The sequence below is a fragment of the Dermacentor andersoni genome, chromosome 4, assembly GCF_023375885.2.
Source record: "Dermacentor andersoni chromosome 4, qqDerAnde1_hic_scaffold, whole genome shotgun sequence".
NCBI lineage: Eukaryota > Metazoa > Arthropoda > Arachnida > Ixodida > Ixodidae > Dermacentor > Dermacentor andersoni.
The window spans coordinates 127124946-127137844 of NC_092817.1; the positions used below are offsets into that span (position 1 = coordinate 127124946).

Genomic DNA, 12899 nt, shown 5'->3' on the forward strand with positions numbered 1-12899 from the left:
GACATGACGAGATACTAACTGAAGTTCCGAGCGTGACGTGTCCAATTCCCCGCCGGCGGGCAGAGTCTGTCTGGTGTAGCGAATGATAGTCGAGAAAAACCATTTCCAGCTCATTGTCTGAACCTAAAACATTCATTTAATCGTATCCGTTTGTTTCATCGTGTTCGACTCCCATAGTTATCATTGTTGAGTGCTTTGTTTTCCTTTCGAGTCAAAGACTGAACACGTTGCGCGCACATCTTGGTGCGTCTTGTTGCTGCTTATTACGGTAGCACACACAGTGAAGAAATATACGTACACTGCCCCTGACAGTAGCACGCTTCCCGACAATGCGGCCAGCGCGCGCCGCCGTAGCAGACGACGCAGATCACGACTCCGCCCCTCGAGCGTCTGCGCCAGCTCGAGCTGCTGCCACCGCACGACTGCATTGTTTGCCGCATCGCGATGCAATACGTTCCCAGTTTTCCCCTAAGTGTGAAACACACTGTACACGCTTCTTTTTGTCTTTAAGAAGATCGGTAGGCTTGACGATTATTTTTATGGCTGCAATGCGGCGAAAGGGCAGCGTCTGCTTAACCATGTAAGTGACGCTGAGCAGGTGATTGGAAACGACATCGTATGTACCACCGGAAAAATCGTCAGCACATACGATGCGGCACATACATACGGCACATACGAGCTAAAGTCATTTTTGCAGTTTCTCACAATATGTTTGCTACAAATCCGTGTTGTCTCTGATGGCGACAACGGTCTTCCATCGACACTGTGGGGAAATAAACAAAATATATCGCTGCATAGCACAAGTACGACATGCGCACACAACTTTAACTACTGCGTCCCCTACAATATGGAATATAAGCAGCAATGTAGACAGCTTGGCCATTTTTTAACAGTGCTAAAGAGACGGTAGTTGAAAGTATTAGTAATCATTCCTGCTTCAGCAATGCCGGCGTGACCAAGACGCGGGCCGCGTATCGTCCAGTAACTCGATGGATCGGTGCAGTGGTGAAGCGGGAATGAACTCCGGTCATGTTCAATGCATCTTGCAGATATTCAATTTCTCGGCACGCGTGAACTTCGGCCACTGCTAGCGCATACAACAGAAGTGGTTTCCATTCTTGGGCAGAGCACACATAAACGAAACACGAGAAAGAAGACAGGACAAGCGCTCGTCGAACAAAAGTTTTTATATGAATAAAGGGATTATGTACCGAGTAATTATTAAATTCACGTGGGTTACATATAAAAACCGTCATACACTCAGGAGTGATCAATGAACGAGCTCGCTTCGTTTGCCAGTTGTTTACTTCGCTCGGCGCACCGCAGTAATCCATGTGTGTCGTCTGCTTTTTTCGTACCATTTTCTTGTGAATCGGCAGAATTTCACTGGTGGCATCAACCATTTCGTGTTTACATTGCTGTCGTGACAGTTAACAACACAATAATAATTTCCGGTCATCCGAAGAGGCGCCGTCGCAAACAAGAGACGTTTCGCGCGCAGCGCGACCTTAACGCGGGCGCGACCGCTAGGGAAGCGGCGGCGGAAACCTACACCCGTTGGAGATGAAATCGTTCCGCCAGGGGAGAAACGAGCGCTGGCGTCTAGGATGAAACTTGGCGTGCGGTCGTCTATTAGTAACGCAGCGCGAACGCCAGTTTTCTTCAGGATGTGTACGCAGCGTCTTCATCTTTTTAAGAGGAAGCTTTAGCTCGGGCCCAACTCCGACGCAGCCTATTCAAATACATGTAAAACGCAAAAACGTTTTTATGAGATAACCCCTGGACCGATTTTAATGAAATTTGTTGCATTTGAAAGAGAAAGTTGAATTCTAGTGACTGTTGGAAGCGGAATTTCTATTTAGGGCTTGAATTTTCTTAAAACGATTTTCAAATATTTGACCGCTTGAAAAAAATAGAAGCACTATTTTTAAAAGTTGATAGCTCTGTATCAAAAACAGATATCGCGGTTCTGTGAACAGCATCCATTAGATCATTAAAAGCGGACAAATTCGATATGTCATTTTACATCTTACGTTAATTTGTTACGTTGTTTACAAGGGTTCTGCAAAAGCTGTATTTCCATGTTACTACATTTTTTGAGATTCATGTGTAATACATCAATTTTGTCCGCTTTGGATGTACTATTAGATGAATTTCACAGAATTGTATTATTGTTTTTTCTTTAGGAGTTAAGGAGTTGTAAACTAGACAGTTTTGTTTTTTGAAAATTTCGGATTTTCGCCAGTTCTTAATAAAAGATTGACGCCCTAACTCAAAAATTCGAAACCAACAGACACTAGACTTTAAGTTTTTCTTTTAAATGCAACAAACCTCGTCAAAATTAGTGCAGTGGTTGCCGAGAAAAACGAATTCTCTTTTTACATGTATTTAGATAGGAGCACCCGAGCTAAAGCTTCCTCTTAAGGGCGCTTTCCGGGTTCAACTGCTGCTAAGTGCACTGAAGGCCGGGATTTTCCCTCAGGTCACAGTCGTTTGTATTAATTTTCACGAGCTTACCGCTACCTCGACGTTAAGTTTGCGCGAAACCACATCGGTCAGTCGTTTGAAACGTTGTGCCATATATGATTCAGAAAGGTGTGGAAACAACGCTTGGTCATGCTTTCTGTATAATGACACACCATCAAAATAACACACCAACAAAAGAAAAGCCACAGCCACCCAGTCGCAGCAGACGAAGGCCTGTTTCTGCACTTTTGTCCTCGATTTGACCGCTGCACCTAAAGCGCTAGCGTCGCGCTACACTCACACTTCAAGAACTAGCGCTGCACTGGCACGACACTTTTCTGAACTAGTGCAAAAGGTGCAGCCAAATCGAGGAGACCTTGCTGCTTAGCACGAGGTCTCGTACTCGGTTCACAACCGCAGCGGTCGTGTTTCGATGGGCCCTGAACGCGCTCATTTATTTAATTGGGGTCGTAGTGTGTGCGGGAAAGGCAGCTCTGCTTCTCCAATGACGTCGCTAGCAGTAACTTAAGGTTTGTTCGATTCAGAACAAGGTGCACGGCACCACAAACTAAAAGGTGCAGGGAGTGCCTGTTATGGTGTGCCGGGCTGCACCCACTCGCTGCAAGGTTCACGGGTGCACTGCACCGCGGTGGCGCCTTGCCTTTCACCCCGTTCAACCGAGTACGGGAGTGCAGGGTGCACCGCTGCACCTCAGAGAATCGAACGCCTAGGTGCAGAAGGTGCAGAGAAACTTGGCTGAATCTAACAGACGTTTAGTGGCGTTTCGCATATCCTCCGAGATGCAGCAGTTCGTGTCGTCCGATTTCGGAGGTTATAAGAGGTAGCGAATATGTCGTAGCCCGGAATAGCTTTGTTTCTTCTTTTTTTTCTGGGGGGGAGGGTTGAGATGAGGGGGGTGGAGAGGCATGCAGGTGCTGTTGCACGTCATTTTATGTCAGGTACCCTGGTACACAGAAATTTCGAGTGGGACACGTTAGCGGCGTGACTGCCCTTGGGACGGCGGCTGGAAAGGAAGTACCAGCAAAAATGTCTGTGCTAGAATTTCGCAGCCAAATAATGAAAATCCACTACAATGGCATTAATGTGGCAAAGAAAACAATTTAAAGGAGGAAATGTAGTTATGCAAGAAGTGTGGAGAAAGGAAAGGCTGAGAAAATCCTATTGGGCGCGAGATCGGGCTATAGGTGGCAGCACCGTCGCCTGTGGATGGGCGCTGGGCGGCTTCATCGAAATGTACACGGCGGCGGTTAGCTGTGAGCAATGAAACGCCCTGACTGCAGTGAACTGATGATATGTTGCCCTCCAATGCTACATTTCTTGCACGAAACGCACGGAACATTCCTACTGCACATGAAAGGAGCACAAAACGCAATTTCAGTCCCGGTACATGCATGGTGCTTTTTTTTTTTTTTTTTTTTTTTGCTGGCGTTCGGCTTGCTCTTGGCACTGCTGTTCCGGAACTCAACTTTCTTCTGTTCTTGCACTGGTTATAAATATTCGTGTACAGTTGAAACTCGATTTAACGAAGTGCTGACCACGCTCGAATTGTTTCGTTAAATCAGGAAGTTTGTAAAATCGAGAAAGGAATCTTTCAATCCTTCGAAATTCTAAAATTATAATGTAGCGGCACGCAAAAGCTACCGCTGCATCGTATATGCCGCTAATGCAGCCATTTGTTGCATATACCGTGAAATAACGAAAGAAACCACCGCCGCCCCTACCGAGGCGGTGTTTAGTGCGCAGTTCCGTTCATGGGCGCGGCGTGCAGACAGACAGACAGACAGACAGACAGACAGACAAAGAACTTTAATTACAAAGTCCTGAGAAGCTTTGCCCTAGGGCAGAGCTGCGGGCCGCTCCCACGTGGGGACTGGTAGGCCGAGCCTAACCGCCGCATCGTGGGCTCTCTGGACAGCCTAGGTTTGACGTGAAAGTTCTGAGCTCTGGATGGCAGAGCTCCATTCTTCTTCTGTGATGCGATTGGGTCCCTGTAACGAGGGGCATCGCCAGAGCATGTGTGCGAGATTGCTAACAGCCCCACAGTCGGGGCAAGTAAAGCTAAAAGCCTCTGGAGTGATCGTGTGGAAAAGGGCCAGGTTTGGATAGCACTTAGTCTGAAGCATGCGTGAAGTGGACGCCAGAGGTCTAGCCAGTTTGCTATGAGGGGGAGGATAAGTCCTCCTACCCAGGTGATAGTGCGTAGTAATTTCGCTGAAAGTAGTGAGAGTGTCCCGAAACTCGAGAACCCCGGAGTCCAAGCTCGATCCTGCTCCCGCGCGGTGGGTTAGTGCGCGCGCTTGGGAGTGGGCGATGTCATTGAGATCGGGAAACGAGTCAAGCTGGGGTTCGAGGTGAGCCGGAAACCACGTGATGGTGCGCGGAGAGATGATCTTGTTCTTGAGAATCGTGTGAGCGTCCTCAGCGATGGATCCTGAAGCGAAAGCCCTGACCGCCGCGGCGTGTAGCCTCTTCAAAATAAAGTTAGGGCCGCGACTAGGGCGCCTAGGTGTTTTAACGCGTTAGCTTTAGAGCGCACTCTCGAAGAAAAACCCGTCTGAAGATTAGAAAGAAATCACCGCTTTTTCTTACTCATTTATTTCAGGAAAAGCTTCGTTAAATCGAGTTCGACCAAGTTTGTTTCGTTAATTCGGCTTGATGACAACATTTAACCTTATCGGTACCTGCCGGGGAGTGGAAATTTCTTCGTTAGATCGGGTTTTGTTAGATCGAATTTTAACTGTATTCCTCTACACTGAACTTAAAGCAGCTAGTTATTGTGTCGCTACTTCACCGGTTGAACGCACACATAAGTACCTTTTACTTCTTTTTCGATTGTCTGTCAAATACAGAATAGTAAATTTAGTAAAATTCCGCACGGCACTATGAGTGACAGCGCAGTGGCAGGATCGCCGTGGGGCTTCGCACGCTTTCCTTTTCTTCACGGTAACAGCAGGAACAGCATTTTATCACAAGGGTATCTTGCATGATTGCATAAAAGCATGAGAATGGTGCGAGGGCGCCATTCACGTACCCTCACATTCGTGAGAATGGTGCGAATAATTTCATATTATTTTAGGAGCCAACCATACTTTGTGGTTTTCTTTTTTGTGAAAATAATGGCTGCTACCTCCCGTCAAGCTAACACCACGCTGAAGAGCGCATTATATTAGCCGCCAGTAACTCAGCTTTACGACTTCATGTGTCTAACGACTGCAATATTTACGCATCATCCTCCTACAATACTTTCTCTCCGCTTCTCTTTTGTAGCAGATACTGAAAGTACCAAAGCGCGAAAATTTACTATCGAGGCGAAACTATTTCTGCGTAAGGGCATACCCACGTAATAAAAGGGGCCCTCGGAAACAACTAAGAATGGTTGCCTAACTGCCAACCACAATCACAGCCATGCAATTATACGCCTAAGATAAACTGTATCCTGCGACATCATATAGGCCCTCGAGATTTCCTTTCCTACATCTGAGTGGTCTCGCGCAACCTCGTTGATATTTCGTTTTATCACAAACATTGCGGAATGATCAACACATCGCCACAAGGAATCGCTAAAGCGCCGCGTTCGGGTATCGCATCGACCACTTCATTTGTTTAAAACGACGCCAAATGCTCTTTGTGAAATGCTTGAATCGCAATGCAGCCATAACATTTTAATGACTGTAACGAATGGAGGGCGCAACGATCACGCGTCGCGCGCTCTCATGCGTGCGGTCACTGATATGATTGCAGCGTACAGCCAAATTAGTCTATACAGTGTTAAAAAAATAATACATACCGCCATTTATGACTGTGCTGCAACCACGTAACAAACATAATTTAAAGGATATGCGCGCTGCACGCGCACATGTTAGCAAGTAGCGGCTAGCAGACGATGCGACGCCCTATCGACACCATCGGGCTTCAGCCAGTGTCCGCCAGGCGGCGACTCCGCTTGATTTTTTCTTTCTTTCTTTTATGGGGTATTACGTGCCAAAACCACTTTCTTATTATGAGGCACGCCGTAGTGGACGACTCCGGAAATTTCGACCACGTAGGGTTCTTTAACGTACACCTAAATCTAAGTACACGGGTGTTTTCGCATTTCGCCCCCGTCGAATTGCGGCCGCCGTGGCCGGGATTCGATCCCGCGACCTTGTGCTCAGCAGCCTAACACCATAGCCACTGAGCAACCACGGCGGGTGCTTGATTTTGCGGAAGGTACACTCTGAAAACTGTTGCACCCTTTGGGGTGTATATTTGTCCCACAACAATAATCGTCATCTGCCTTGCTTGCGTTCCCTTTCTTGAAAACTCGGCGCTCGCTACTTTCCTGTCGAGAATGCTGTGTCACATTGATAACGCGCAAGCCGTTCGTGACTAAGAAGTACCGGGCTGGCAGCGTTAAAAGAAAGGAAATGCGGGCAAGACAGATGACGATTATTGTTTGGGGAGAAAATAGAACCCATATGGTGTAAACTTTTTAGAGTGCATAGAAAAGGGAGTGAAGGGGGTGTAACAAGAAGCTAAGAACCACCTAATGAGCAACGGAACAAGAAACGATAAGCATAACACAAAGAGACAGGAAGACAGTGGTGTGAGGTTAGAGAGTAAACCGGTGTAACCGATCTTTCACTTGAGATGGACAAGATGGAACTGGGCAGGTCATGTAATGCATACACCAGAAAACTGGTGGTCTGTGAGAACAGAAGGGAAGGTTGCCAAGGGCAAGGAAATACAGTCGAGGACGACAGAGGTTTAAGTGATGTGATAAGATTAGGAAATCTGCACGCGTAGGATGGAGTTGGCTGACACAGGGCAGGTGTAATTGGAGATGGCTGGAATGGTAATCGGGGATCGCAGGTAACTCGTCAAGGGATAGTTCAGAGGCATTTAAAGCAGCGAGACATGAACGATGCCCGCAGCGGCACTTTCTTTATTCATCTTATATACTACTGTTTCTTTCTTTAACCTATTGTACGAGACTAAAATATCGCAGTTTTGCCCGAAAGGTGAAGCATTGATTGCGATAGCAAATAGTTAGGCAGCTATACGAAGTAAGCATGGAAGTTTTATTGGTCGTATAAACTTGTTAGCATTCGTTTACTAACTAGATTGATAATCATGGTGTCACGCGGGCACAGGCGAACATGAACACATCCCACACGAGCCGCAGACACTTGCTGTCGAAACGCTGGCGTGAGGAAGAGCGGCAGCAGCAGCGAGTGAATTGGCCTTCGTGCTGCCTCTCGGCTTCAACGCGAACAAAGCGGCGATCACACAGCGCTCAAGAAGCCATCAGCCCTCGGCGGCGCTACACTCTGTACCCACCGCAAATTAGTTTCAAGATAAGGCCCGCGCGGCCGCCGCTGGAGTAGAACGCCCTCAACTCTCCCCGCCCCCCCAACCCTTTTGTCTTGCGCGTGAGTTCGCGCCACGATACTTCTTGGCTCACCTTCAGACGCGTTCACTCGCGCCCACAGCATATGGTGCGCGGCCCCAATGTTAGCGCACTTGGACTTTATACGGAACATCACGACGACGACGACGGAAATGTGCCTGCGGTGTCCGTATAATTGCTGTTGCAGTAAACCAATCAATCAAGGTCGCTGGGAAAAGCGTTTGTCCTTGTGTGGCCATCAAATAGCCTGATGTTGAACGGATGCGTGTTACGATAAGGAGCGAGCAAACAACGAAGTCAACAAAGGCGTAGTGGAAATGCATTATTTTTGCTAATTCAGCTGTCAGTAATTAAATGAGAGGGTTAACTTTGTAATATTCTGACTGAGTAACTGAAAAGGAGAATGAGACAGCAAAGATAACCTTGCAACTTGTAGCAGGGGCCGTGCGCACAACTTCTGCGCAGTGCTTGCGGCGCTTAACAAACGACCTTTAGAAATGTCTGTCCGTCTTTCCGCCTTCTTGCGTATTTTGCATACAGTCGGCCACAAAACTTTAATAGACACGAAATTTGAAAGAGAACCTGAATTCCTGCGAAGCCTCGGTATGTAGCATCCGATCCAGAGTTTTAGTCTGTAATGAAGTTAAGGCGTCCTAGAGGTCTAGAGGAACTTGATATCCCACAAGTAACGCCGGAAGAAGTAAAGAACCCCTTGGGAGCTATGCAAAGGGTGAAGGCAGCTGGGGAGGATCAGGTAACAGCAGATTTGTTGAAGGATGGTGGGAACATTGTCCTAAAGAGACTGGCCACCCTATATACACAATGCCTCATGACCTCGAGCGAAACGGAATCTTAGAAGAACGCTAATATAATCCTAATCCATAAGAAAGGGGACGCCAAAGACGAAAAGTTATAGACCAATCAGCTTGCTGTCCGTTGCCTACAAAGTATTTATTAAGGTAATCGCAAATAGAATCAGGAACACCTTAGACTTCTGCCAACCAAAGGACCAGGCAGCATTCCGTAAAGGCTACTCAACAATAGACCATATTCACACTATCAATCAGGTGATAGAGAAATGTGCGGAATATAACCAACCCTTATATATAGCTTTCATTGATTACGAAAAAGCGTTTGGTTCAGTCGAAACCGCAGCAGTCATGGAGGCATTACGGAATCAGGGTGTATATGAGCCATATGTAAAAATACTGAAAGACATATATAGCGGCTCCACAGCCACCGTAGTCCTTCATAAAAGAAAGCAATAATTCAAAATCCCTATAAAGAAAGGCGTCAGACAGAGAGATACGATCTCGCCAATACTATTCACAGCGTGTTTACAGGAGGTATTCAGAGACCTGGAGTGGGAAGAATTGGGGATAAAAGTTGATGGAGAATACCTTAGCAACTTGCGTTTCGCTGATGATATTGCCTTGCTTAGTAACTCAGGATACCAATTGCAATGCATGCTCACTGACCTGGAGAGGCAAAGCAGAAGGGTGGGTTTGAAAATTAATCTGCAGAAAACTAAAGTAATGTTTAACAGTCTCGGAAGAGAACAGCAGTTTACGATAGGTAACGAGGCACTGGAAGTGGTAAGGGAATACATCTACTTAGGGCAGGTAGTGAGCACGGATCCGGATCATGAGACTGAAATAACCAGAAGAATAAGAATGGGCTGGGGTGCGTTTGGCAGGCATTCTCAAATCATGAACAGCAGGTTGCCACTATCCCTCAAGAGAAAAGTGTATAACAGCTGTATCTTACCAGTACTCACGTATGGGGCAGAAACCTGGAGGCTTGCGAAAAGGGTTTTGCTTAAATTGAGGACGACGCAATGAGCTATGGAACGAAGAATGATGGGTGTAACGTTAAGGGATAAGAAAAGAGCAATTGGGTGAGGGAACAAACCCGGGTAAATGACATCTTAGTTGAAATCAAGAAAAAGAAATAGGCATGGGCAGGACATATGTAATGAGGAGGGAAGATAACCGATGGTCATTAAGGGTTACGGAATGGATTCCAAGAGAAGGTAGCAGGGGGCGGCAGAAAATTAGATGGGCGGATGAGATTAAGAAGTTTGCAGGGACAACATGGCCACAATTAGTACATGAGCGGTGAAGTATGGGAGAGGCCTTTGCCCTGCAGTGGCGTAACCAGGCTGATGATGATGATGATGATGATGATGATGAAGTTAAGAGTTCGATGGAAACCCGTCTGGCCGGGAAGGATAGATTGTAAGTAGTTGCAAGTTTGACACCGACCTGTAATGTTGTCAATCTAAATGTTGCAACCTACACAGTGATCCGTTAAAATCAAAGCGCCTTATACCCTAACAGAGCACAATATCACTGTGTCGTGAAGCCCATGTCTTGTAAGCTTTTGTGACAGACTACACATGCTAGGTTATCCATTTTATTAGAAACGGATTTATTTAAAAAATATCCCGTGGTGGATATTACAATTCTGTCACATCATCCGAATTGCTTAAGGAGGCGGGTATTACTTCTGTTTGTGTTTCAAGATTGTTTCTATGCAAATAGATAACTGGGTGTATGTATAACCTATCCCTGGGATTGCTGGCTGTTGCTACAGATGTGGAATATCCAGTAACGCGCGGGTGACATGTAGTACATGGTCTTAAAACCAGGCAGCTAGTCAGTAAACTTCTGTATGCTATCTCAAGTCATCAAAGCTGCTTGAGGGTTTGTCAAAATGGTGTTTTTTACTTTCTGATCAAATCTTTCAGTTAACTGGCATTGCATTTCCTGTAGCCTTAGTTTTTACCGTGTTTGTTTTTTACTACGAAAATACATTTTAAGTTGAAAGGGTCTGAAGGCGAGCTCGTTGGTATGCATCCGTGGTTGAGAAACAGCGCTAAAAACACGGACAGACGGAGGAACACAGGACGAGCGCTGTCTGTGTCCTTCCTTATGTCCGTGTTTTTTAGCGCTGTTTTTGCTACCGTGGACTTTTTAAGCAAACTATGCTTGAGGTGGGTGTCTGGCCATTTCTCTGAACACATGTTAAAGGGCAACTCCGGCGTTTTTTTTAACCGTATTAGGATATTGGCATTTTCAAATGACATTGACAGTCCTGTCGCTGGTAGGGTGATTCAATTTGCTTAGAAATTCATCAATAATTTTAAATAACCAATAAATGATATACCGAAACGAAACGGGTAGCTGATTCGTGTGACGGCATGATGAGTCGATGACGTCACATCATATAATGACGTCACATCCATAATGTAAACACGCAGAGCTCGTGCTAAACACGCACTACACTTGGCGCTAACGCCGAAGAAGCGAAGCTGATGATGTCTCCTGACGGCACAGGGAGCTTTTACAGAGTTTCCTAACTAGACAGCGGCGATTTAAGCAACGATTTTAGCTGAAGTGGCGGTGTAGTCTGTGACGTCAGAAACACAGGGTGGCCATTAGAAAGTAATGAGTAGGGAACGCAACCAATCTTTAAATTCATTTTCAGGAAAACTAAATGACTTGCAGTCATATAGTTTGGCACAGATAACCAGAGTGCAAAAGAGAACATAAATTCGAAGTTTTATTAAGATCAGTGGATATCGAAAAATCGCCGGGTTTGCCCTTTAATAGAGCACATTTATTTTGGTGCTAGAAAAGTTCAGTATCTTAAAGGAGTACTGACATTAAGCTTTTATCTTCCTATATTTTTCATTCTTTATTAGATAGCTGTTCAAGTAATCACGGTTTGAAGCCTATCTTGCTTTCAGTATATTAAAGCATAAGAAGAGGTGGCAGTTTCAACCGAAAGGCGAAGCATCGATTGCGATAGCAAATTAGTAGACAGTTACACAAAGTAAGGATAGTAGTTTTATCGGCCGTGTAAACTTGTAGACATTCGCTTACTAAATATAATAACAAGCATGGCGTCACGTGCGTACAAGCAAACATGAACACATCTCACTCGGCGATCGGGGACACTCGCCGTCAAAACTCTGGAGTGAGGAAGCGCGGCAGCAGCAACGAGCGAATTGACCTTCGTGCTGCCTCTTCCTTCAACGCGAACTGAGCGGCGAAAACACAGCGCACACGAAGCCATCAGCGCTCGGCGAACTCTGCGCCCATCGCCGATCGCTTGCAAAATACGGCGCACATGCGGCTGTGCCGTAAACAGCAGCCGCCGAAGTAGAACGTCCCTCTCCCTCGCCTACACCCCTCCCCCCATGCCTCGTGCGCGACAGCAGACGGCGTGCTTCCTCCATTGCGCGCGCTAAAACCCCTTGATAACTTGAAAGTAGCGACACTCTCCCCCTCGCGGCGCTTTCCTCCTCGATTATCCTCGCGCGCCAGTTGCGCGCGTTGCGCACGGCACGCTCTTTCTCCTTGGCGCCCGCGGACTGGCCGCAATATTCGATAGAGGCGCATGATTATTAGCCACTTGCGCGCCCCAGTGGCGTAGAAAATTTTGAAAAATGGTGATAACAGCATCGAGAATGCTGAAGGTAACGTTTATGAGGAGGTTGGTTTCTTCTTAAAGCCGTATGACTGGGGCATACTGATGTAAAAGGAGCTTTGAGGCAAGTTCTATACTCCAGACATTTTTTCTCCCGCAGAATATGATGCTTTACTTTGTGAATCTGATCTAGTATTGCTTGGTGCACAACCCGCTGTGTCTGGCTTTTTTTTTTTCTTGCCTGTGCACGCATGTGCACCGCAGGTGTTATATCGAGCGTGCCTTGTAATGAATTAGCCGCGAGTGCATCGTCCGACCATATGTTTGTCTTCCCATTGTGAAAGTAGCTTTTTCGCTATGGTCTCTAACTAAATGGGATGGTTGTGCAATTCCCGTGCCAGTAAGCGTGCGCGATTATGTGAACACCCCCTGCAGATTGCCTGTATCCGTGAGAAAACCAAATAAGAATTGTCACCCGCTCATGCTTGCATGGCAGCCCGATTCAGAGCAAATTCAAGAACTGGAAAATAATGCGGGAAGTCTACTGGAGTTGTCTAAGTATGCTCGAATTTCAGTTAGCCCACCCCCA

General features: G+C 46.4%; 1 protein-coding gene across 1 annotated transcript in view; it reads left to right on the forward strand.

Moving 5' to 3' along the window:
• The window catches only part of LOC126537621 (transmembrane 9 superfamily member 1-like), a 132678-nt gene that overhangs the window by 3948 nt on the left and 115831 nt on the right, over positions 1–12899 (forward strand). The gene's annotated exons all lie outside the window — the stretch shown is intronic.